The following is a 22,694-nucleotide window of genomic DNA, read 5'->3' on the forward strand; positions in this document are numbered from 1 at the left end:
TCCCCAACATTTTTCCCAAAATTTTGGGAGCATAATCCTATGATATTATAATGCTTAACCCCAAGAAATTGGCAGAAAATTCAAATCCTAGGTCAACTTAAAGATGAAATTAAGATCTAGGGTTTCATACATAAGAGCTCTCTTTCTTCATTTGAAGGCAACTAAGATCTGGGAAAAAATATTTTGGAGAAATTACAAGGAGCCTTTTATGTAGTGAAAGAGAAGCTTATGTGGAGTCTTCAACAACATCTATCAAGCATTTCATCATCAATTAGGAGCCTTGAAAATATTGAAGAGTAATAGGAGATCATTGACTAACGATTGGCTTGTACCCATCCCTTAGGGGTTGGGTATGATTTCATGTTTTTCTCATGTCTTTGTATGAGCTTCATTGCATCAATTTGCATATTTACATTCATTCTTTATATCACTTTCCATCATTGATTTAGAGCATTTACTTTTTCAATTACAAGCATTTACGGTTTACTTTTTAGGGTTGCTCTAGATTGTTTGCATTCATCCTAGGGTCTTACACACACACAAGATTCTGGCACACACTATTTTACTATACAAATCACCTATTTGTGGAGGTGAAAATCACCAATAGAGGTTTTTTACCAAGGCAAAGCCCTATAGCCACCTAAACCCCCTTCTTTTTCAGTTGCAGGTGCAGAAACAGGTACTCGGAAGGGTCCTCGAATCAGAAAAATGCATAAGGACAGTCCCAAGGCTTCAAATTACCCCAAATCCATCACAGATAGGGGCATGGTGCCTTTTTCACCCTAACCCCCCTTAATTTCATTGATTTTTCACAGGGTAAAATCTCAAGGTCTCAGGTTTGCAGCCTTCTAGTTGTAGCTCTCTGTCAAATCATCAGGGATAGGGGCATGGCGCCTTGGTCCTAGTAAGTTTGGCTTAGTTTTCAAAACCAAGTACACATCCAAATTCCTCCCCCTTCTTTTTTTTCAGTATCTTAGTTTCAGATTTGTGTGTTTCTACAATTTCAGTTCATATATGCTTCATTGTTTATCTCCTAGTCTAGTTGATCAATCTTTCATATCTTTCCTTCATTTACAACAAGAGGAATAGAAACCCTAAGAGATAATCCTTGGCTCTCTCTTTCTCCCAATAAGTAGCCAAAGTGAGCTATCTCCCTAGGCTCTTTAATATTCCCAATGTGCTGGCAAAAGTGGGATTAGGTGTCACCTAATCTCGCTTTTTTCCCCTCCACACTTGGTTTTTGGTAATCTTACATCAACCAAAAATATTTTATTTTTGTTTTGCAGTCTCAACATTTCTTTCTATGTTTCTTTGCATTTGTACACTAGACCTTATGGAGCTAGATTTTGTTTGTAGGCATGTTCATCTACCTTATCCTAAGTCTGTGGGATGTTTGGATCTTTTTCTGACAAGTTATCACTTCGGGAATCTAGGATAGTTTTCTAGCTCATAGCATTGGAGCCGCTTGGACCTATTTGCTAATGGAGAATCTTCTAGGTCTTTCATATATCTTGTGGAGCCTAGTTTTGTTGCTTCCAACATTCCTTGGCTTGTGTTTGACCTTCCCTTGGGTACGCACATAATTCTAAGCTATTTTCGGAGGGATTCCCTTAGCAGAGGTCGACCTTGTTCTTTTACACGTTACATCTTCTTCATTGGCATTTCTTCCATCTTAGGCCAATGTGGATCATCCTTAAGCTATGAATATCATATAAATCAATGTAAATAAGCATATGGAAGACATATCTTTAGATAGAGAAGAATAATTAGAGGATTAGGAGGTCCAGAGTTGGCTTGCATTCTTGCTTGAGCTTGGATCTTATATTTTGAGCTATTATAATTAGGCCTGTGTGTTGAATCTTGCAAGCCCACATGTTGTCAGCCAATTGTAATGCAATTTATATGATATAATATAATTTAGATTTTGCATTGCCTCCATCCCATTGAGTTATTTGTGTTGTGTTTCATTTGCTACATGGTCCGGATGGTTCTCTTTGAGGACTTTCGCATGTCGTGATAGCACTAAATGGTATCAGAGTAAGTTTTCATTATGGAGATTGTGGAGTCCTAAAAGAATTTAATGTGGGGTGTTGGATTGAGGATCCAAACTACAGCTACAGAGGACTTGCGTGAAGAGGGCCCGAACAAATGTTAGATGTAGTGGAGTGCATGGAAATGTAGACCCCATTGTGATGGAAATGTTGAGAGGAATTGTAGCCTGATTGGAAGATGTTGAAGTGGCCCAAAGAAGAGGTCAACATGTTGAAGATGTGAGCGAAGATGAAGAAGAAGAACTGGGAGCGGGAGAAGCTGGAGCAAATCCACTAATGAACGATCCAGATAAAGAGAGGTTCACAAGAGCCTTGACAAGAGTGAATACCAAACCGCATTTGAACCCACCAGATTATGATGGCAAGTTAGATTCAGATGAATTGCTCGATTGGATTACAAAGATGGAAAAGTATTTTAATTTTGAGAACACGATGGAAGATAGGAAGGTGAAATATACTTGTACTAAGTTGAAACAACATGCGTCTCTTTGGTGGGAATACCTGCAGGTAGATAGATAGAGAAGAGGTAAAGAAAATATCAAATCTTGGGAGCGGATAGTTAACAAGTTGAAATCAAAGTTCATGCCTGTCGATTATCAAGTGAATCTATTCTAAAAGTTGCAGAACCTGAAGTAGAAATATTCTAGTGTGAAGGAGTATATTGAGGCATTCTACAAGTTGAATATTAGATCTGGACATACTGATGATGAGATTGAACAAGTTGCTAGATACTTGAATGGGTTGTGGATGTCTATATAGGACAAACTCAGGCTAATCAAGTTGCAAAGGGTTAAGGAAGCTTGTCAATGTGCCCTAAAGGCAAAAGAGAAGCTGAACAAAAGACATTACCAGAAGCAAAGAGGTAGAGGAGGAATATTTCAAGGAGGGAGGACTTATACTGGAGGAAGAGGAGTCAGTGTGGATCAAAAAAAGACAATGAATCTAGCAGAGATGGTAGTTCATATTGAAAGGATGACAAAAACTTTTACTGGAGAAGATAACCTGATGGTTAGCACAATGAGGGTTATGAAAATGGAGACAAAAGGCAGGATAAGAGAGTGTTTATAGGAACCTTCTTCAAGTATGGAGGAGAAGGACATCATAATTTTGAATGTAATATGGCAAAGAATGGTAGAAGAGAAACATTGGTGGAAGAAGAACCTACTAGATCAGTTAACAGACCAGAAGATGGAGAATTGTTGGTAATGAGGAGAGAATTGTGCCACACCAGAGATGATTAGGAGCCCTTGCAGAGGATAAATTTGTTCAAAACAAGATGTAAAGTATCTTGTAAGTATTGTAAAGTTATAATTGATACTGGTAGTTCAAATAACCTTGTTTCATAGGAGATGGTGAATAAGCTGAAATTGGAGAGAATGAAGCACCCTAAGCCTTATCAGATAGCATGGATTCAGGATGATCATAAGATATTGGTAAGTGAACATTGTTTGGTAAAGTTGAAGATTGGATCTTATCATGATGAAGTATTGTGTGATATTATGCCTATAGATAGATGTCATATCTTGTTGGGTAGACCTTGGTAGTATGGTAGCTAGGAAATACATGATGGAGGGAAGAACATATGCACTATTATTGCATGGGATGAAGGAAAACTTGTTTCCCTTGGAGGAGCCTCTAAAGAGTGAAGTTTGTACAAGTGCTAGGATTTGTTTGGTGGGTGGAAGGAAATTCTTGGATGGGATGAGACATGAGAATGTGTGTTTTTCTTTAGTTCTTAAAAAGAATGAACATCAAAAGCATGAAGAAGAAGAACCAGAGGAGATAAAAGAGTTGCTAACAGAATATGAAGACATCATTTTAGATAATGTACCTAATGGATTACCACTTGTGAGAAGTATCAGTCATTACATGGACCTAATTCCTAGAGCTAGTTTTCATAATAAAGCAACACACCGGATGACACCAACAGAAAATGATGAGTTGAATAGACAAGTACATGATTTATTGAAGAAAGGTTTGATCAGAGAAAGTTTGAGCCCTTGTGTAGTTCCAGTAGTGTTAGCACCTAAGAAGAATGGATAATGGAGGATGTGCACTAACTCTAGAGAAATAAGAAAAATCATAGTGAAGTACAGATTTCCCTTGCCTAGTATGGATGACATAATGGATTATTTAAGTGGAGCCAGATACTACACAAAGATAGACTTAAAGAGTGGATACCATTAGATCAAAATTAGAGAAGGAGATTAGTGGAAAATGACATTCAAGATAAATGAAGGACTGTATGAATGGTTAGTGATGCCTTTTGGACTGACTAATGCATCGAGTACTTTCATGAGGTTGATGAATGAGGTCTTGAAGAAATTCTTGGTTAAGTTTGTTATTATATACATACATGACAACTTGATTTTTAGTAAGACAAAGGAAGAGCATATGTTGTATTTGAGACAAGTTTTCCAAAGGTTGAGAGAAGAAAAGTTGTTGATAAAAATTAGAAGTGCAATTTCATGAAGAAAGAGTTATTCTATTTGGGATTCGTGATATCTGAGGATGGATTGAAGATGGATCCTGAAAAAGGTAAGAGAAATTATTGAATGGCCTACACTGGAAAGCATTGGGGAGGTAAGATCATTTCATGGATTGGCTAGTTTCTACCGGAAGTTCATTAGAAATTTGAATTAAATTTGTAGTCCTATGAAAGACTCAATGAGGGGAGATAGAAAGGATTTTAAGTGGACATCTGGAGAAAATAGGAGTTTTGATTTGTTGAAACAGAAGGTGACAGAGTAGCCTGTGTTGGCTTTATTGGATTTTAGCAAAGTATTTCAAGTGGATTGTGATGCATGTGGGAATGCAATTGGAGCAGTGTTAAGCCAAGAAGGAAGACCAATAGCTTATTTCAGTGAGAGATTGAATGATGCCAAAAGGGGATATTTAGTATATGATCAAGAGTTTTATACCACAATTCATGCATTAAAAAAATGGAGACATTATTTCTTACCTAGGGAGTTTGTGGTGTATAACAATAATAAAGCTTTGTAGTACTTGAACATACAAGGTAAACTGAATCAAAGACATATGAGATGGGTGGAGTTCTTGTAGAGTTATGCCTTTGTTTCGAATTATAGAAGTGGTAAGTCAAATAAAGTTGTTGATGCCCTAAGTAGGAGGAGCTTGTTGACAGAGATGAGAGCAGAAGTATTGGGTTTTGAGGAATTGAAGACTTTGTATCAGGATGACCCAGATTTTGCAGCACCTTGGAAATCTTGTAGAGAACTAGTTATGGTGGACAAGAGCAAGTGACTATATTATTTCATTCAAGAGGAGATTTTGTTTAGAGGAACTCAGTTGTGTATACCTAGGATCTCTATGAGGGAGAATCTGATAAAGGAGAAGCATAGTGGAGGATTAGCAAGACACTTTGGTGTTGATAAGATAGTAGCCTTGGTTAGTGAGAATTACTTTTGGCCCCAGATTCATAAATATGTTAGGAAATTTGTGCAAAGCTTTAGATTATGTCAACTTGCAAAAGGTAGCAGTCAGAATATTGGATTGTATAAGCCTTTGACAATTCCAGAGAGACCTTGGGAGGACATAAGCATGGATTTTATACTTGGATTACCTAAGACACAAATAGGAAATGATTCTATATTTGTGGTGGTGGATAGATTCTCAAAGATGGAACATTTCATACCCTGTAAGAAGATAATAGATGCAGTGCATATAGTTGAACTATTCTTCAAAGAGGTGGTGAGACTACATGGATTACCTAGGAGAATAGCTTTTGATAGAGACACTAAGTTTGTTGGATATTTTTGGAGGACACTCTGGAAGAAGATGAAGATAGATTTGAAATTCAGTTCTACTTTTCACCCACAAACTGATGGATAGACAAAAGTAGTAAACAGGAGTTTGGGAAATTTATTGAGATGTTTAGTTGGAGAGAAAATCAAAAGTTGGGACTAGATCCTTGCACAAGCAGAGTTTGCCTACAATAATTCATTGAATAGGAATATCGAAAGAACACCCTTTGAGATTGTTACCATAATACACCCTAAAGCCATATCAGAGTTGAGAGACATCAATAATGAGGATAAGAAGAGTGCAGAAGCAAAAGTGTTTGTATAACATATGAAGACAGTACATACTCAGGTCAAACAACATTTGGAGGATATGAACATCAAGTATAAGGAGAAGGTAGATGAAAAGAGGAGACATAAGGAATTTTAAGTTGGAGATTAAATGCTAGTGTATTTGAGAAAATAAAGATTTCCAGTTGGTACCAACTATAAGTTGAAGACAAGGAAGTTTGGACCTTGTAAGATCTTGAAGAAATTTAGTTCTGGAAATGCATATGAAGTGGAGTTACCTGATACCTTGGCAAACCTTCATCAGTATCATGAGACAGAATTCAGTGAAGATAGTGCAATGGATTTGGAGAAGCAGATGCCCAGAGGATACCAAACCAAATTGAAGACATTTTGGATAGTAGAATTTGGCACAACACCCAAGGCAAACAATAGAGAGAGTATCTTGTCAAGTGGAAGGATAGACTAGTAGAAGACTCATTATCGATTTCTCAAGAAAAGGAAGATCATCTTGGTTTTCCACTGACCCCTGCAAAGTGAGGGACTCACTTTTTCATCAACCCTAGATATCTGATGCATGAGTATCCCTAGTTCTTGGAAATCTTGCATCAACCAAAAACATTTTCTTTCTATTTTATGGACTCAACATTTCTTTCTATGTTTCTCTACATTTGTACACCAGACCTTGTGGAGTTGTAATTTGTTTGTAGATATGTTCATCTACCTTATCCTGAGTTCGTGAGATGTTTGGATCTTTTTTCGGCAAGTTATCGCTTCTAGAATCTGGGATAGTTTTCTAGCTCAGAGCACCGGAACTGCTTAGACCTATTTGCTAATGGAGAATCTTGTGGATCTTTCCCATAGCTTACGGAGCCTAATTTTGTTGCTTCCAATGTTCCTTGGCTTGTGGTTGACCTTCCCTTGGGTCCCAACATCATTCTTTGTTGTTTGTGGAGGGATTCCCTTGGCAGAGGTTGACCTTGTTGTTTTACACAATACATCTTCTTCATCGGTATTTGTTCCACCTTGGGCCGATGCGGATCATACTTGAGCCATGAATATCATATAAATCAATGTAACTAAGCATATGGAAGATAGCTCTTTAGATAGGGAATAATAATCAAAGGATTAGGAGGTTCGGAGTTGGCTCACACTCTTGCTTGAGGTCGGATCTTGTATTTTGAACATATTGTAATCAGGCCTATGTGTCGAATCTTGTAAGCCCACATGTTGTCAGTTAGTTGTAATTGAATTCATGATATAATATAATTTAGATTCTACATTACCTCCATCATGTTGAGTTGTTTGTGTTGTGTTTCATTTCCTGCATAATCTGGACTGTTCTCTTTGAGGACTTTCTCCTGTCGTGAGTGCACCAGCTTCATAGGTGCATTAATATTAGGCATGGAGACTTAGATCTAAAATAAATTGATGTAATGCCTTTATATAGGGGTTTCTAGGTAAATTACCGATTAGGATAACCTCCAATGGTCATGTATAGCCACGGGGATCAATTACTATCAAGGAGACATAACACCTACCCCATTCTAAGTTTGGGGCCCTTTGAGGGGGATTGTGGCATTTTAGGGTGCCATGGTCCTGACCAGGACGTACCACACCTTGGCCCCATTGGAAGGGGGACCAAAATAAGGTGCCAGAGAGGTGGGTACCCCTCTATGGGACCTACAATAGGTTGTACATGACATCAAAGTTGGGTAATAAGCACAAACCAGACCTAGAGAGGGGATGGGGATGGGACATGCTAAAGTAGGAGCACAAACATGAGGTGTAAATTGTACCGCTGACGATTTACAATGCTACACTCTTCACTTTTTCTCATTGTCATATATTTGCTACATCATTTCCCCTTGGTCATATTTTCATTCACCCAAGTCAAACTTGTTCCTTATATGGTTGAAACTAGAGCGCAAAGACTTAGAAGAGAAGCCTATGAAGCTCTAAGCTATTGAGACATGGATACTTATACTTTTGAAAACTATGGTAGTATGAAAGATTCAAATGATGAGTTCTTAACCTCAACAAAAATTCAAGATTGTTTTTCCAACTCAAACTTTAACAAATTGCTTGAGACAAGTTTACATAAGAATCTGCAATGTTACTTCATGATGCTTGCTCAAGATGGTGTCAAGTTACCTCCCAGTTCTTATGTGTCTCAACTTGTGGAGGACAACCAAGATGGTGTTGGTGCCAATACAAATAAACATAGAGATGTCCCAATGTCTGATTCACCTTCATCCATTTGCAAAAACCAGATATTCTATGTACTTAAAAAACTCGTGAGTAATCTCATACTAATGACCTTAATGGCCAAAGAACTACCAATACACATACTAATGACCAACACCAAGATCAACACCAAGATACAAATCAAGGTCATACTCATGGTTTTACTGCCACTAGACAAACTCGTGTTTGATTTAAGGAGCACCACTTGTTGGGAGTGTTTTTTTTTTGCTAATAGTTTTGCCCCTTTTTGTCTCCCAAGTCCCCTAGGGTTAGGGTTTTTTTAAAAATCTTGGTAGGGTTTAAGTTATTTATGCCTTTGTATAAAATTCCCTCCTTTCTTTCTATTTTGTTGTTGAATAGGTGCAACAGGTTCAAAATTTTAAGTCAATCAGGAGGGTTCTCAGTTGTTCAACAATCGGCCCCATGTGTTAGGTTCCATCTATCAGGTCAGTTACCTTTGAATGGGGGGTGGGTTTTTAATTTTCTCTTGTCTTTAAATCCTTTTTTTCCTAGCACTATAAATCTCATGGCCCCCTTTACCCTCAAAATTGACCACGTGTTGAATTTATAACTTAAGTGGTGGCTTAGGGCAACCTGAAAGTCAACGGGATGGTGAGGTTCGAGTCTCACACCCTTGTTTGTTACCCCACAAGGCTCATTTTGCATCTGATGAAGTATCATAGGATAGCGGGATATGTGTTAGTAGGAAGATAATCTTACCCTGTATGACCCTTCCATTGAGTAACTGCATCCCGCAAGATGGTGGGATTAACATTTGGTGCAGTATAAGTAGTTGTCTTGCTACCTTGTGTGGTTGAGATAGTAGTGAAGATGTCAACGCGAGCTAGTGGGATACACTTAAGGGATAGAGTAACTTTACCCCATAGGGGTCAAAAATCCTAAGAAGACATTATGTGGACTGGTGGGGTATCATGTATGCTAAAGTAATTTGGTGGCCCCGCGACCCCGCAAAAGCAAAAGTAAGAAGAAAATCACCCTGCGAGCTAGCGGGGCCAATCTTAGGAGCAAAGATAATCTTACACCATGGGGGTTAAAACATCTAAATAAACATGAACTATGTTGGTGAGATGGATTATGAAGTAGGAAAAATATGTATCCTCACTATCCCACACTCCAGATATGAAGAAGATAGTGTCATCACGAGCTAGCGGGATGGAGAAACTACAAAGGGAAGGTATTGCCCCTGCTACCTTGAAAGCCAAATACAAAGAGGATGATAGAACCATGGGGTAGTGGGATAAGGAAGATAAGGAAGGAATAGATAACCTTGCCACCTCGCAACAAGAAGGATTGAGGAAAAATAATCCTACGGGGTAGCAAAACAATGGAAATAATGAAGCCCTGCTATAACGCAGGGAGAAAAAACACATAGAGGTGGCAAAAATTTATTAAAAGCGTCTTTAAAAAATAAATAAAATTGAAGGTGGTGAAGGAGGAATTACAAGGTGCCATGTTAGTAGTCAACAAAGTCAGAGATGCAATCCTAGCCACCCATTTTCATATCAACGGTGGAGTTTGAACTTCAAAGCCACCAACTCACCGAGCTTGCACGTAGGAATTAATGGCAGCCCTCCTATGAAGAATAAAATCACATTTTGAAGCCTAATTGTGCACCCTACATTCAAAGAGTGATTGAAGAGTGATTCAATGTGACCCAGAGAAATTCTTAGAGCTTCAATTATGCCCCCAAGAGCTTTCAGAAATCAAGTGATTATCAACCCTATGACTATATTTTTGTGAAAGAATTAGAAATTCATGTAGGGTTTGTGCTTGTAGTAGAAGTGTAATTCTTAACCCTATAGCATAGAAATGGCATCCCCAATGAAGGAGACCACCTCCCTAGCCACTGAGAAAACTCCTGAGAAAGGAGAAGCCTCCACCACCCCAAAAAAATCCATGCCACTCCCCTCGCAGTAATTCGCCTAGCCCCTGCAATTTCAAATGAACCGGCTATTGCGCCTAACCCTCCCTCTCTTGGGAAAAATTCTCCCTATGCAGAATCAAGCAAGCCAACCCAAGAGAAATCCTTTAAGACAAAGAAGAAGAGGGCACTAAAAATGGTCGCTACTCCACCCCATGAGAAAGAATTATCTACTTAAGAACCCACTCCCTCTACTCAATCTAATTCCCCACGACCAAAAAGAAGGAAGGCTCCCATGAAGAAGACTGCAACTTCATCCTACGAGCAAGAACCACCTGCTACTCGACCTGACATTCCTACCCAAGAGGAAACCCCAAAGCCAAAAAGAAGAAGAGCTCCTGCTAATAAAATTGCTTCCTCATCCATTGAACAAGCCTCAATTTTTAAGGAAAACCCTCATACTATTGAAACCCCTCTGCCTATTTAACAAGAACAATTTGCACAAGGCTCCATTGTGTCAATTCCAAACAAGAGTGCTGAAGAACTAGACAAGGAAGTTGAGAAGAAACTAGAAGAAATTGAGAAAAAGAAGAGGAGAGATGCAAGAGCCCTACAAGAATATTTTTTCAAACAAGAGCTCCAAATGTAGAGATGCCATCACTACTGACAGAGGGTGAGACATCTTCTATTATTTCTATGGCAACAGAGACAAACCAACACTAGTTTCAAATTGTTGGAATTTAGATAGATCCAAGATGGTTGTCCCAAATATTTTTGTAGAGCCATTGTTGATCAGAGAATTAGGTAACCATTACCATCCTAAAATCATGATAGTGAGAATGGTAGATGGGCATATTTTAGTTGATATTGCCATGGAGGCCATCACTCAATGTTTTGATTTAAATAGAAGTGCTCTCAAGCCAATTGACTTGAGAAGATTAGAGATAGAATATGGCATAAACAAGTATTTTTACATAGAGAGGGAAATCCCCAACTACAAAAAGAGGATTTTTCAGACATGGGAAAGAATTACATTTTGAACATAGAAAAGGAGTCTTTTGACCTAGTAATATTTGAAAATTATTTTGTAAAAACATATTATGCTCTCTGCCAAGTTTTGGGGATGGATTGTGGGAGGTCAAAGATGCCAATAGATCTCATGATGGTGTCAATAAATATTCACCATCCCCAGTCTAATGAATTGTATGATTTTGCAACATATATTCAAGATAAATTGCATGAAGGGTTGATGAGTGTGAAAAATGAAAAGGCTCCATTGGATTTTAGATATTATTCATTGTTGTGCCACCTAATTCTTTTTCAAAATAGGACTAATTGGGATGCAGCTCTAAAGGTAACCAAGTTTGATCCTAATACAGGTGGCAGATGGTCAGTCCAACGATGGACCAAAGTGTGGGATAAGGAGTCCAGGTAGTCTAACTATAATGCATTTTTTTATCATTGTGCAATAAAGGTCCTAGGACACTATGGGCTCCAGATGCCAAGGCTCCCCAAGGACATTGTAATAGTAATAAGAGTAAGGGATGCTAAGCCCAAACATGTGCAGTTCCCAGAGGGTGCATTCACCCACAATTTTGGAGACTTGTTCTTATATTCTAAATGCACAACTATTAGAATTTTTTGATGCAACCAACCACCCCCCATCCTACTGCTTATTGTTTCTCCAATATTTGTTTACATTGAATTAATGTGGTAGATGATGTGGATGGAGAAGAAATGGATCCAGATAGAGAAGAAAGGGACACACCTCCCTCGACTTACTGTACATGAAGACTTTGTTGGGATCCAAGAACACTGAGAGGGGGGGTGAATCAGTGTCCTGCCGATAATACAAGATTTTACCCTTTTATACCATACACATATAAACCAATAAACAAATAAACATATAGAATGAAGTAAATAAACCATCCACATAAATGAACACCATAAAATGCAGAATTTGTACATGGAAAACCTCAAAGAGGAAAAACCATGAGGGGATTTGTGACCCACAATATCAATTCACTGGCCATATGAAAGAATATTACATATAATGGGGGCCTACACATATAGGAAGGCACACTGCCTAGAGCATACTGCTCATCACTAAAGAGTCTCACTAACTACAAGCTTCTACTAATGTAAAACAATTAAAATTGAACTCAAAAATGCATCTGTTGTGCCAAATAGAGTTCTGGTTCTAGCTCTGCTCTGTACCATTTCATAAACCTTGAACACTACTATCGGTATCTCTTCTCCCCCAAGAATTCTTTCCAAGATATCTACAAATCATTGCATGATACAACACTCGCATATAAATGATCTACATACATATACTTCGCATTATGTAGTTCTGCTTTATTCCCCTATGTCACATCCTATATCATATCCTCTTCTAAATGACCTAGCAGACTAAACTATATACCTATTACAAACAATATGCCTTATGTCGGCTTTAAAAAAGATATTCAATGTCGGCCTCGACAATAATTACAAAATGATTTATTAAATAAATCTTTCTTGATTTTGGCTTCCTTCAAGTACTGATGTCGGTGTCGGTGTCGATATAATCCTAGATACTCCAATGCCGATGTCTACCAGTATATGACTTCCATCTAATCGTGTTGCCATCAATGACAACAAAATGAATCTGATGAGTGTTAATTGCCAACAATCTCCCCCTTTGGCATTGATGGTAACACTCATGTGAAAAATGGATTCCCTATTGGTTCAATTGAAATATGCTCCCCCTGAGAAATACACTCCTTCTGATATCCTGATATCCTTCCCATATGCTCCTGTCTGATATTTTCTGATATTTTTTACATATATACATACTCCCCCTTTGTCATCAATGCCAAAGACCAGCGAAAGAATTGAAAGAATTCATAAAAAAAGAATAAAGGAATACTATTAATTTCACTGGATCTTGACCAACTTCAAAATTTTGGGGTAAGCCTTATCCAACAACTGAAGATATGTATCCCAATCAGTTTTGAAAGTTTTAGAAATGGATGCTAGTCCACTTAGTAAGTGGGCAAGTGTTTCCTTCTCTTTGACATCTGTCGGTGTGGGTTTAGCAATCATGTCCATGAGCTCTCTCTTATGAACACCCAATGAATTTAATCTAGGACTCACCAGTCCTCTAAGACTTCTTGCTCTCCTAATGACTTTATCTCTCTACTTCTGAAAAGAAAAAATTTGGTTCTCCAAGGATAAAATTTGTCCATCAATAGATGTTGTTAGTGCAGTTAATCCCTCAAAAGATCTTGCAATGCTAGCTACCTTATCATGGAACTCCTTTAATCTGCTATCTATGTTTGCTGTAAGAATTCCTATGTTACAGCAAACCCTATAGATATTTGTACCTTGTTTCAAACAATTCTCAATAAGAATGAGTTTGGCCTCAATTTTCTTTTTCTCTATTTCTATGATCTGGTCAAAGGTTGCTCTTTTAGCTGTAGTGAATCTTTCTAAAGCTTGTCGGTCTGCAATCTACCTCAGAGATTGAAAATTGTTAGAAATATGTTCTGTTAGAGTCTTGAGCTTGCTAGAAGGGCTTGCTCCATCTTCAATCTGACAATCAGGTATCAATCTATGTAATACTGTAACTGATTGATCAATTATTCCCTTGTCTGTAGTACCATCATTCAATAATTTCTGAGTTGCCATCATCATCAACTTAGTTGGACTCATCTCAGTGATGGATTTATTCTCAATCTTAGAAGTGTCAATTGCCAAAACCTTTGCTAGGGAATTAGTTTTAACTGCCGGTATAGACTCAGTTTCCTTTACCTTATCCTCTACAACCTCTTTTGTATCAATGGCTTCACCACTTGGTGCAGTGTCAATTATTGTCAGTGGAGTATTATCCACAATATTTGCAGTGTCCTGTACATTTCCTTGCTCAAAAATAGTTTCAGTTGATATGGACTGTACACTCTCCTTAGTGAGTTGTGTCTATATATCTATAGTTACTATCATTTTAGTCAAAATTGGAGTCTAACTACCCAAAATACCTTTCCCTTTTGATTTGTCAGGAATGGTGGAAGATGTATCCTTTGCAAATTCTTCTTGAGATGTAAGAAAATATAGATTCTTCTAGAAGAATTTGGTCCAACCCTTACTGGTCTCATTTATCACCTCATTTACTATGCCCATCATAAGGCTTATCTGTCGGGGTTTACTACTGGGAACTATCCTATTTGCAACATCTATGCATGTTTTCATTTTCTCATTGTTTATTGAACCACATATTTCCAAAAGCGCTACTTCCTTAATCTCCCTATCCCTCTTGATAGCATCAAGTCTTCTAGCATCAAGTTTATTATACAAAGATAGAGGTATCTCCTTCAAAATTTCTACTAAGGCTTTCTTATATATCCATGTATAACAAAATTGTCTCTTCAAACTCATTTTGCTCATCATACTCTAAATCTTCATAGTACTTAGATATATTTTTCAATATTCCATCCTTCATAATTTCAACAATTAATTTAGCACAAGTCATTTTAGTCTCACCAGTTTCAATATCATCACTCTTCTTCTTTTTACTTGTCATTTTCGGAGTAGATGTGACTGCTTTCCTCTTTTGTATGGGCTTTCTTGCCAGAGGTGGTAGTACAGTAGGTTTAGTTGCCTTTCGAACAAGTCTCCTCCTAGGCTCCACCTTCTTTTACTCTACCGCGGGTTGATCTACTTTCTTCCTGTGTACCCTTCTGAAAGCTAGTGGTTCATTTTCCTCATGGTTAGAATCAGAAGTGATGGTAGAAATGTAAGCTTTGGGCTTCTTCACCTCTGCAGTACTAGCCACTGTCGGTTCTGCTATTGGTCTGGATCCAGAACCCAGTTGAGTGTCTATCTTATGAATTACATCATGTACATATGCAGACATCTTTTCTATTTTCTTCTCTCTTCTCTTCCTGTTGAAGCTAGTTTTGACTTCAAGGGCCTTCTCTTCTATTGTACCAAAATGCTCGATTTTGTCATCCAATGGAGCTTCTAGCGGTATTTTTGCATAGAGTTCAAAAATGATATCATCTACCTCATATCCAAGCTCTATAACCCAAATTGTCCTAGGTTAAACTACCTCCATAAGGGTTTCATCAGTTTTCACCATAAAACAGATATTAGTGGAGTACTTCTCCACAATTTTCTCTGATATTCTCTCTCTCTGCCTCATATTTTCTTGTAATGTTTTGAAATACCCCCAAAGTTTCTCATCTCTGTTGGTACCAAGACCGGTGATTGCTTCCTTGATCTGCATACCTATCGATATGTCATGAGCCCAACACTTCTTGAAAAGACTAGGTAGCTCATTCAAGAAGTAAAGAATCTGACATACAATGAGATTACCATATCTAAAAGTTCTTTTCTTGATTCCCTTGATCTTTTCAAGGTTCAACATCAATTCACTCATCCATTCACATAAATCATATTTTTTATTATTCCTCAGCATCTGATATGCAACATGAATGCATGAAGTAGCAATATAATTCAATCGATTGGATTAAGTTACCTTATAACCTATTATCATGCATGAAAATTATACATCAGTGTTGGTGATTGTGTTGATCCTCATTGTTGTGCTATCAGGAGTTGCATTGGTGAGTTTCTCAACCTTAGTGTTGGAAATTTTCTTGCTAGGTTCTTGTCCAACTTTGGATAATTCGGTGACTACTTGAATAGCCTCCTTCGTGATCATGTAAGGTCGATCCAGGCAGATAAATTTGTTGTGAACCTTGCTTAGAACGTATCTAATGACTTCATCCTTGAATTTTGGTATGTACAGAATACTGATTAACCCTAGATCCTCAATTGTTTTGTACTCCAGTTTGATGGCTCCAGAGTCTCCTAGTATCACGGATTGATATATGCTTTTGATGTCCTTTGTGCCTAGATCCTCCAAGGTGCAATGAATGTATGCCCTCACATCTTCAACATACTTCACGTCATCAGGAGCCCTAGAATATGCTCCCACAGAGTCTTGTTTCTTAGCAATTAGGGGAACCTCATTAAATATGGGTCTTAATCTATCCTTTACTTCAGCAATGGTGGGATTTGCAATGAAAGTAGGAGATGAAGATCCAGATGCCATTTTCGAAGAATACCTCAAAGTGAATGTCGGTGTAATATTTATAACTGCTCGAAATTCTTTCACAATGCTTCTGCACACTCTTAATTCACCTAAAATTTGCATTTTCTTTATTTTGAATGCTTGAATGCTCGGTGAGTGAAAATAAATTCACTTACCCTTTTTATTAGTGAATAAAACCCTAATCTTTCTCTGTAATAAATGCTTCACGAACAACCCTACCGGGTGTCAGTTTCACAGTCTTGTGATGGGTGAACCTTTATCTATGATGAACACAACTCTCCAGATCTCCTTAGATCTCCTCCAGGATAATATGCTAGATTTTGTAATGAATTTTCCAACCCCTAAGGCTTATGCCTCAATTATCAGTGGAGGAATACCCTATTCTACCGGTGGAGTTATAGGTGTAGATCCATCTCCACTTGGTTCTTCAGATTTTCTAACCCATCTCTTGGTGTGATATTGTTGTATTTCATCTACCTTATTCTTTCCTTTCTCATTATCTTTATCATTGCTAACTGGTTGAGTCTTGCTTCTGTAGTATTTAGCAATATGACCTATTTTGTTGCATGCATAACATGTAACATAATTCTTCTGAATTGCTCTGACAAATCCGATGTCACTCTTTGACCTATAGTGATTAACAAAAAGTCCAAACTTTCCACATGCATGACCTTTAACATTCATTCTGTAATCTTCTGATCTATGACCATACTTCTTGCAATTTGTGCATTGACCGGGAATAGAATTGTAGTTTTGATTTGCTTTATTTTTACATTATTTAGCCATAAGCCCAATTTTATTGCAAACAAAACATCTACCATTGAATTTATAAGCATTAGATTTCCTTACCGATTTCTTTTGTTCTGATGAGTTCTGCATACTGGTTGTCTAAGCTTCATTTGCACTACCCGAGCTTTCACCTTGTACAAATCCAAGTCCTCTAGAATCATCAATCTCCCTTTGTCTTTTCAATAAGTCATCCAACTATGCAGCACTAATCCTGAATTTTTCTTTATAATCACTAGCAGTAGTTAGATCATCTCTTAGAGTAGTTATTTATCTTTCAAGTTCTTTTTTATTGTTGTGGGAGTGTGCCAAATCAGTTCTCAATAGACTATTCTTATGAGTCAATTTGATGCATTCATCAAATGTGTTCTTCAAAGATATAGCAAGATTATCTTCCTTCTTCTTTTTGTCCTCAATATCTTTTGATAACCTCATAGTCAGATCTTGCATTTCATTCTTCATGACCATGTTTGCTTGACTTAATTTGTGACATTGTTCCTTAAGTGCATTCTTCTCCTCATCATCTGGGTTTTGCAAAAGTTCTTTTCTCTTGGCTTGAGCTGATGATAACCTTTCTTGTAGGATAAGAATGAACTCCTTAGTAGAACTCAATTCATCTTGAAATTTCAAGTTCTTTATCCTTTCAACATCATAATCCTCAAGAGCCATCTCAAGTTGCTTCTCCATAGCCATGTTCAAAGATTCTAGTTTCAGGACCTTCCTCAAGCTGTTAAACTTCTTCTGAGGTACCAGGAACTGATACCAATTGTTGGGATCCAAGAACACTGAGAGGGGGGGGTGAATTAGTGTTCTATCAATAACACAAGATTTTACCCTTTTATACCATACACATATAAACTAGTAAACAAATAAATGTATAGCATGAATCAAATAAACCATCCACATAAATGAATACCATAACACATAGAATTCATACATGGAAAAACTCAAAGAGGAAAAACCACTATGGGATTTATAACCCACAATATCAGTTCACTGGCCATATGAAAGGATATTACATATAATGGGGGCCTGCACATGCAGGAAGGCACACTGCCTAGAGCATAGTGCTCATCACTAAAGAGTCTCACTGACTACACGCTTCTGCTAATTTAAAACAATAAAATTGAACTCAAAAATGCATTTTCTATGCCAAATAGAGTTCTGGTTCTAGCTTTGCTCTATACCCGTTCATAAACCCTAAACACTACTACGGGTATCTCTTCTCCTCCAAGGATGATTTCCAAGCTATCTATAGATCATTGCATGATATAACACTTGCATACAAATGATCTACATACATATACTTTGCATTATGTAGTTATGTTGTATTCTCCTATGTCACATCCTATATCATATCCTCTTCTAAATGACCTAGCAGACTGACCTATATACCCATTACAAACAATATGCCTTATGTCGGCCTCGACAATAATTACAAAATGAATTATTAAATAAATATTTCTTGATGTTAGCTTCCTTCAAGTACTCATGTTGGTGTCAGTGTCGGTATAATCTTGGATACTCCAATGTTGATGTCTACCGGTATATGACTTCCATCTAATCTTATTGCCATCAATGACAATAAAATGAATCTAATGAGTGTCAATTGCTAATAGACTTTACTATTGGGAGTGAGACATTAGAAAAGGTTCAAGATTTCATGACCAAAACATATTGCCTCAAGGTTGGAAAAGATTAGGAATATGATCCAGATGGGTATTTAAATGGACTTAGGACTCAAAACATGAAAGTAAGAGGTGTATATCATGAATGTGATGAATATGAAGATCTAATAAGGAATTAACTCCCTAGTGAAGCCATCCAAAAAAGGAATAAATGAGATATTCTAAAGAGAATGGAACAAGCAAGAAGGGAGAAGGATCCCAATTTCCAAGGTTTTTGTTCAAATGTGAAAAATGATTCTGTAAGGATGCTTAATAAAATGAGATATTTTGAATAAATTATAAAACATGCACAGGTAGAGAAGCCACAAGGTGAAGCTGAAGAAGAAAGGCCTATGTTTGTGCCTCCAACATCTTTCAAAATAAAAGGAAAGGCAGTTTTGATCGAGGAGTCTTCCAAGGTTTCCCATGTCAACAATTCCCACCAAAGGGTTAGCCTACTCCTCAAATTATTAGAAAGGTTGAGAATGGTAGGGCATTATTATTTGATTCTATTGAGGTGATCAATGATGATGAAGTAGATGCAAATATTCCACCACCTTATCCTCCAAGAGAAAATTTTAAGGATGATGATTCCACCAGCCTTCCAAATGATCAGTATGGAGCAATTATCCCTAGCTTTATCCCTAAGGAGGAGGCAAAAGATGAAAGAATAATTTATGTAAATCTTTTTTTGTTAGATGATAATTTTATTAAGACCTCGGAGTTCAAGGCCTTTTGGCTAAAGGAGAAATTGAAAAATATGTCGGATGAGAAAATTGAAAATTTTGATAAGGATAATAACGATTGCACCCCACATGAGGCCAAGGAGATGATTAAAGGAAATGGAATGATGTTAGTTCCTAGGTGGGATTTGCAAAAAAAATTGTCTTGGATCAATTAATGAGGCAAGAGAACCTTATAAATGCCCAAGAATTTGGAAAACATGGCTCAAGGTTCAATCCAAGCATCAAACAACTCACACATTGGGCAAAGGCCCCCAATAGAGAAAAGCCAATTGTGTTGCATAGGATAGAATAGAGGGTGGGTGATGCAATAGTCAGGACACTTGCAAACACTATGGCTTTAGAGGTTGCCACATCGACATGCCTCACATTTTACAAAAGTGGTTGCTGAGGAGGAAGAAAATAAACATGAGGAGCTCAAGAAGAATCATGTTTCTTTTTTTGCCAACCATAATGAATTATATATAAAAAATGTAAAAATAAAGAAAAAAAAAGCACCAAGGGTTTATGCCTATATGACAGGACAACAACTAGAGGATCTATAGAAAATGAAAGAAGATTTGCAGAAAATGGAAGGAGGATGCAAAGAATATGTGCCTAGAAATCAAATTGGCAACAATTTTGTAAATCACTAATAAAATGCTGAGTAAATTGGATGAGGTGTGTACCTCTTATTCTTTTGTATTTGTGTGCACTCAATTGGGTTAAATTATGTCATTCTTCCAGCCATTGAGAACCATATGGTTTCCAAAAGCCACCATGTTGAAAGAAGTGCTCTTAGCAGTTAAGAACATATCCTCTGCATCCAAAATTGTGGGGACAACATGGAAAAATTATAACATAATGTTAAAGGAGATCCCACATATAGAAGATGAAGACAAATTACTAAAGGAGAAGATGGCATGATTTAGGTGTCTTGAAAAATGGGATATCCCCAATATTTTGACTAAGGGTGACCAAATCAAAGATTTGGACAGGTGGAAAGTTAGTTTTGAAGAATCAATAAATAAAGTTTTGAGTCATCTAGTGGGAGGAGACCCCACCCAAATGGACACATATCATTTATTCATTGAAAGAATTCTTGATATTGGTTCTTTTTATCACAAATTTATTGTAAAAGTTGCAACTATACCCACCCACAAGACAAAGGAGGAAATAAATAAGTCGCAGGACCTTAAAGCTTTTGCCTGCTCCACTACAAAGAATATGGACAACTTGCACAAATAGTACTGCTCACTTGAGGAGGAGCAGCCAGATGAAGAGTAGTCACCAATTTTTCCTTTCTTGTGTCTGCCACATTCTTTCTGTAGGTTTCCATTTTTATGAGTATCTCTTGATCACACAATCAACATGTACTTGACCAAGTCTCATGCAACCTTCAGCACCAACTTTTGAATTTTGACAGTGATAGGAGATGAAGAATGAGCATGACTAGCCCCACTCCTTTTGATGTTGTTGCACTATTTCCAAGAATTTTTTATTGCAGCCACCTTCCAGCCCCTCTCCCAAGGGTGATTTTTTTAAATTACTTATAAAAGATGCCTTTTGGCATATTCCATTATATCTAGCAATCATTTTTTGACAAGTGCCTTACTTGACCTAAAGCTCGTTTTGCTCCCTTGTCTTTTAAAAGGGAAATCAGGGCCAGTAAGAAAGGATTCTAAATATTTTGACAAGTAGAATGTATTAGGAGGTAAAAGCAATAGAGGAAGTTGTCTTTCTAGAAATTTGTTGTGAACAATTTTGTCATGTATCTTATCTTTTTGAAAATCAATAAAAGAAATCAGTTTCAGATTGCTCCTATTATCTGTGTATGCGTTGTATGATTGTTGTGTTAATGACACTGTAATTTGTCTTCTCTAATAGAGAATGTATGCTCTTAGTAATAGATCTCTTTCAAGTAAAGGAGTTAAATTATGTTCTAAGAATATTGCAACATGTATGTGGGTAAATGTGATTAAATTTGTGTTGATTTCAATTGACCATTGTATGCAAGGCGTAGAATGTTTAATGAAGGGTTGTAATATTGAGACACAACATAGTTGTTCATGGTTTTCCTATAGTTAGACTCTATTTTCTATAGGATAGACATTGGTCTTCTCTTTCAAATAGTTTTAGGGTCACTCATTATCAAAACATCTTTTCATTTATGTTTGTAGAAGTCTAGACTTAGTGTTAGTGTAGAAACTAGTACCAATGGCTGAGTGAAGGTTTAAAACCAAGATTGTAGCCAAAATCTATAGTTCATAAGCTTTCCTTGGTATATTTTCATTGAGAAATTTTCTACACAACAATGTCCATGTGTGTGTCGAAATAACTTGTTTAGGCATTTTTTCAGGTACACCTGTCTTGGTCTTGTAGAGCCAAAAGTGCAGTAGATTTCAGTCTTGTGACTGAATCTCATTCATTGGCCAAATCCAACCTTGAACCTATTGATAAGAAAGTGGCTAAATCTTTAGGCTTTAGGGATCTATTGATTTGGGAACCAACACCACCAAGGTCATATCCAAGGTCAACATCAAGTTACCAACTAAGGTCATATCCAAGGTCAACATCATGTTACCAACCAAGGTCATAATCATGGTCATGGTTCCACTAGACAACCTCATATTTCATTTGATGATCACAACCAAGGTAATTTTTTTAACACCTACCATACTCATGGTCATTATGCTCACACTCATTCAAGGTTCTAAGATCAATACCAAGTTCATATCCTAGGTGGTCACTATGACAATTACATTCCCCCTCTACCACCTCCAAAAGACCCATATAATTACATTCCTTGACCGAGTAACCAATATCCTAATTATGTTCCTCCTCCTAGTATTCATTACAATACCCTCATTCCTCCTCATCCACCCATTGGCTCAAACATAGGGATAAATATAAGGAACACAACACCTCCTAGTAATGATTTGCAACAAGTGAAGGAATTGCAACTATAAATGGCTAGTATGCATACACCTGTCAAGAAATACATGTTTTAGGATATTTATCCTTATCCTTTTGATAGGACTTTACCCTTGCCACCTTTTCCCCTTTATTTTTATGTGCCTAAATTTGACAAGTATAAGGGGAAGGGTGATCCTAAGGAATATATTAGAGAAGTCTTCAATGCTTGTATAGATATTTCTCATGAGGATTCTTACTTAATGTTTATTTTCCCTCA

This window comes from Cryptomeria japonica, chromosome 5, assembly GCF_030272615.1.
Source record: "Cryptomeria japonica chromosome 5, Sugi_1.0, whole genome shotgun sequence".
Classification (NCBI taxonomy): Eukaryota; Viridiplantae; Streptophyta; class Pinopsida; order Cupressales; family Cupressaceae; genus Cryptomeria; species Cryptomeria japonica.